Genomic DNA, 6,051 nt, shown 5'->3' on the forward strand with positions numbered 1-6,051 from the left:
AGTATCAATTTGAAGAAAATCCGTGTAGAAAAGAAGAAGTTATAGTAAAAGGCAATTTTGGGTGGGTGTGGTCTATGTTGGCGGAGCGCCGCAGGGTTGGTAATGGGCCATGCATAGTTGAGATTGACCGTATTGTCATAAGAGAGGTTCAGTATCAATTTAAAGTGAATCGGTGTAGAAATGAAGAAGTTATAGTAAAAGGCAATTTTGGGTGAGTCCGGTCTATGTGGGTGGGGCGCTCCAGGGTTGGTAATGGGGGCCATGCATAGTTGAGATTGACCCTATTGTCATAAGAGAGGTTCAGTATCAATTTGAAGTGAATCGGTGTAGAAATGAAGAAGTTAATGTAAAATAACCTAAAAAAAAATGAATGAAAATCTCTGACCCAGCCCCACCCCAACCCCCATAACTTTTGACCCAGGGGTCAGATTAAAATTCCAAATAGTGCAGGGTCGCACATATGCTCATAGCTACCATGTGTGTAAGTTTCAAGGTTCTAATGCTTATAGTGTAGGAGGAGATAGTGGCCAGGACGGACTGACAGACAGACAGATGGCGGAGATTTTCAAAAAGCGTGTGGATAACTAGGAAAAATGCAACTGCCATGTATCAGAAAGCATATGCCAGTAGTTAAAATAAGAATATCAACTAACAGCATGCATGTACTGGCCGATATTCCCTTCCATATATGTACATCATTATATTAACTGTCAGTTTTAAATACTGTTTGAGGAAAATGATCAGATATATAATACTAAAATTGGTTTATGTAAAAACCTACTTTATTGTCATTATAATTCTATGTTCATAACATGGCATTTATTGGAGCAATTAAAAATGTGGTGTGTTAAACACTTTGGGATAAAGTTTTTATCTACACAGCTTCTTTGTGCAGTTTAAAGTAATCAAGACACTCATTACCCAATAGTCAGGTGACAGTATACATATGTCAAATAATGATGAGAAATTGGGTGAAATATTTGGGTTTTCTTTATGTACGAAATATTGACAAGTATATCAGTAGCGAGTATGCAAACATATCGTTTATCGTTTATTCTTATGACTTTATTCTTACGATAGAAATTAAAAAGGATAATATGTATATTCAAATAATGTATATATGCAATGTTAAGATAAAGTCTGAACAATTAATAATGGGAGGTATTTACAAAACTAAGACCTGGTTAAGATTTATTTAAAGTAGCAAACACACTCAGGGTGGGGTATAATTGGAATCAATAACATGGAAAGTCAGACCTGATTAAATTTCAAATAAGAACACATTGAGTCCAGAGTCGGCATATAGATACGAGATTATAAGTAACACTCATGGTCAATAAACAGCACAGATGAAAAGGTCACCTATTGTCTGGGGTACAAAAGTTATAGTACTGACGAAAGTAACAGAATTACTCTATATCAATAAAAATTGATTAGTACCAATATATATTGATTAAATTTTAGTATATCCGCCAAGCAAGTGAATACATGAAAAAGTGTTCCTTCTAGAATATTCTGACGAATCAACCAATGAATAATAACCATACTAGCTGAGGACCAATCAAAAGTTTAAAGGAAAAATATGCAAATTAATTTGGGGACAAAATGGGGATGTTTGGAAGGAGAGCGGGACTCCGCGGTAGAGTTAGCGTTTAGGCTTGGAGAGACGTACGGATCGAGAAAGATACGATCATGTAGCTATCAGACTGTATTTGTATAACCGAAAATATTAAGTATGTTAGACATTAAATTGGACTAGAAACTGATACATGGTGTTGTTGAATATTTTATCCTACGTAATGCAGAGAAATTAACATAAATAGATAGAGTAGACTTGTCCCATGCGCGGCACGAGAAAATGGGAGTTAATGCAAAACTCGTCATCTTGGCAATTCGCGCATGACGAGATATCGAATGATAGGCTACATACCGGTAATTTAAGAGTAATGAACATTGATAGTAACTATGGGTCGTCCATGAACTATGAACGATTATGGGACACAGGACGTTAAATGGTGCTCGTGAACCAAGGATTCGAACAAAGAAATACTACCACTAACAATTACGAAGCCATGGAAAACAACGCGAAGAAACTCCGTTTCGGCAACTTCTGTAACCAGTAACAACAACCGTGAGCCGGGAACAACGACATCAGACCGCACATATTCTGCAACTTCCGGTGAGTGACTGTTTTATTTCCTAACGCTTGTATCAAAATGGCAAATCAAATAATCCCTGAATTATTTCAAAATTTAAATGAACAAATTAAAGATGTTAAAACGGCCATAAGCACTCAGACTATTTCACAGGTGGTACAATCATTTGATGGAAATTCAAAAGAATTTAAACATTGGATTAAAAATGTAGAAAAATATGGAACACTTACCAATTTAGATGAGAATAAATTAAAATGTGTTGCTTACCAATCTAGTAAAGGGCTTGTTAGTGATTACATACATCGTTTTTTGACTGATGATTCGACAGGGACGTGGACAGATTTAAAGGAACAGCTTAAATTAAGATTTGCAGAAATTCAAGACCCACAATACGCTTTCTCATTATTAAAGACGACTAAACAAAAGACCGACGAAAATGTTCAAATATACGCTGAGCGACTTTTATCTCTTGCGACTGACGCATACGAAAATATTGAAGGAAATTTAGAATATAAAGAAAAACAGTTAGTAGAAATTTTTATCGACGGATTATCAAACGATTATTTGAGACTTAAATTAATGCGCGAAAATCATGCAACGTTATCAAATGCTTTAAAAAGCGCTATACATGAGCAAAGTGTCAGAGCTAGGTTTGAGTTACGATCACAAATAAATGGACTTGATAACATTACGACCGATAATATTCAGACAGATATCGATTATATTAGGTCATCTATTGTTTGCACATATTGTAAGAAACACGGTCATTCTATTGAAATCTGTCGCCGTAGGCAACGCGAGATAAGTGCATATACGGTAGGGCGGAACTGTCATACGATAGATAAAAACGGTAACGGGCGCAATAAAGAATATGACAAAAATTGGAAAGATAAAATTGATTGTTGGAATTGTGGTAAATTAGGACACTTTAGTAGAGAATGTACTCAAAGAAAAACGTACATTAATCGAAAAAACTAGGAAATTCTTACCAAAAAGGGGTCTATGGTAAGAATGAAAAAGTCGAGACATATAATATCGCTTTGTGTGGTAGTCCAAATTCTTGTGTTATTTCAACAGGTGGTTATCAATTTAGGAGCTTGATAGACTCGGGCGCTCAAGTCAGCATCGTGAGTAAACGTACTTATGATATGTTAAAACAAAAACCCGCACTGATATTTCAAAAAGTAAATCTAAAGTCGGTAAATGGAAATTCATTACATGTCCACGGAAGTGTAAAATTGAGATTCAAAATAGGGAGCATATATAAAGAGCACATGTTTTTTGTAGTAAGTAACGTTAATAGAAATGTTATTTTAGGAAGAGACTTTTTACAAGATAATGGTGTCCGTTTATACTTTGATTTAGGATGTTTGAGGATTGATAACTGTTATGTACCTCTAGAAGAAGATGTACATCTTTCAACGATAGCGAGATTAACTAGGCATACTGTGTTAAAACCACAAACTGCATATAGACTCTTTGCTCAAGCTAAAAGAAACTGCATACGTTCAAATACGAATTATGAATTCAATGGAATAAGCAATTCTTTCTTTGATAATGAACCCGGTTTAACAATTGTTAATTCAGTCGTCAAGACAACGCGTGATAGACAATTTCCCATTTTAATTATAAACAATACGCACAAAACAATAAGGCTTAGACGACACTGTGCCATAGGGCGAATAAAATCGGTAAATGATAATGAAATATGCTCAGTACAAGAAGTTATTAAAAATAATCAGCCGAAATCAGGTTTATCTAAAGATGAAATCTTATCAGATTTACGTGTAGATGAAAATCAAAAAGAAAATATTCTACCGATACTCTTAAAACACAGAACTCTCTTCGCAAGAAATAATTTAGAATTAACACAAACTTCAGCAATAGAATTTACCATAGACACAGGGGATCATCCACCCATTAAATTAAGGCCGTATCGAACACCATTAAACAATAAGGTATTCATAGATAAAGCCATCGACGAAATGCTAGACGCAAACATAATAAGTCCGTCAAGAAGTCCGTGGAGCTTCCCTATTGTTTTAGTAGATAAAAAGAAAAATAACCATGACTCAAACAAAGATAATAAAGACGAGAAAAGGTTTTGTGTTGATTTTAGACAATTAAACAAAATTACAAAACCAATTGCCTATCCATTACCATTAATAGATGATATATTGGCGTTATTAGGTAAAAGTAAATATTTCACCAGTTTAGATTTGATATCGGGATATTGGCAAATACCTATAAAGGAAGAAGACAGAGAAAAAACGGCTTTCGCTTCGGGATTCAGGGGTTTATTTCAATTTAATGTTATGCCCTTCGGTGCCTCCTCCGCCGGTGCTATATTTCAAGAATTGGCTAATAAAGTACTCAAAGGTTGTGAGAGCTTCGCTGTGGCGTATCTAGACGATATTCTAATATTTTCACCTGACTTGCAATCTCATTTATCACACGTAGATACAGTACTACAGAGTCTCAGTAAACATAACCTAAAGCTAAAACTATCAAAATGTCAATTCTTACAAAGAGAGACTAGATACCTAGGCTTCATCATAGATCAAAACGGTATAAGGCCGGATCCGTTAAAAGTGGAAGCGATCCGACAATTCCCTAGGCCAAAGTGCGTGCGCGATGTACGATCTATCTTAGGTGCTGCAGGATTTTATAGGAGATTCTGTCCTTCGTATTCAGAAGTAGTCGAGCCACTCATTAATCTCACGAGAAAGAATGTCCCATTTAAATGGTCAAAACAATGCGAAGATAGTTTCCTACAATTAAAAGACTCATTTACGCAAATCCCTTATCTTTCATACCCTGATCCAAAAAAAGGTTATATTCTGTATACGGATGCATCTGATAAATGCGTCGGAGCCTGTTTGACTCAAAAATGCGACAGTAACGAGACCGGGGATTATGTGGGCGAAAAGCCGATATTTTTCATATCGCACAGATTAAGCCCCACACAATGCAAATATAGTACCATTGAAAAAGAATGTTACAGCATATTTTACAGTCTAAGTAAATTGCACCATTATTTACACAATGCTGAATTTGTTATAAAGAGTGATCACAAGCCGCTTAAGTATTTATTGGAAAGTCCGATGCAAAACAAGAAAATACAATTATGGGCCTTAAGTATAGCGGGTTACAACTGCAAAATTGAATATATACCGGGAAAAAAGAATATTATTGCTGACTTTCTAAGCCGACCTCCAAAAACCAAAATAAAGAATAATCAATGCGATCAAACAGAACTAGAATTAGATATTAACGATAAACATTTTACGATCAATTCGCAAATAAATAAACAAGACCAAACACGCGAAATTAACGTAATCGACTCTACAAACATTGACCACAAGCAAATAATCGATAATATTATTACCCCGCAACCAATCCCAGTCGACGACACAGCGTCGAACAATAATATATCAGGGCTTAATATGCAAATAGAACAAGGAAAAGACCCTCATATATCTGAGATTAAAGCGAGATTAAGATTAGGGAAACAGAACAAGAGTGAAGATGATAGATATTTAACGGTTGATGACATACTGTACTACATATCAAACGTAGATGAGGAACCTACTCTCAGGCTGTTTGTACCTAAACACCTGACTGATTCAGTTGTCAAACAATACCATGATGAAAACGGACATCCTGGGTCTCAAAGGCTTTTTCAGACACTAAAAGAGAAATATTACTGGCCTAAAATGTTCAAAGAATTGAATGATTATGTATCTAAGTGCATTATATGTCAAAGTAGAAATTTAAAAGCAATTAAAGCTCCCATATCGTCAGATACCTCAATACCGCCGTTTCCGTTTTCAGTTGTTTCCATAGATATATGCGGTCCATATCCGAAAACGCTTTCCGGAAATAGATATATAAT

The sequence above is a fragment of the Dreissena polymorpha genome, chromosome 7 (assembly GCF_020536995.1).
Source record: "Dreissena polymorpha isolate Duluth1 chromosome 7, UMN_Dpol_1.0, whole genome shotgun sequence".
NCBI classification, from domain to species: Eukaryota; Metazoa; Mollusca; class Bivalvia; order Myida; family Dreissenidae; genus Dreissena; species Dreissena polymorpha.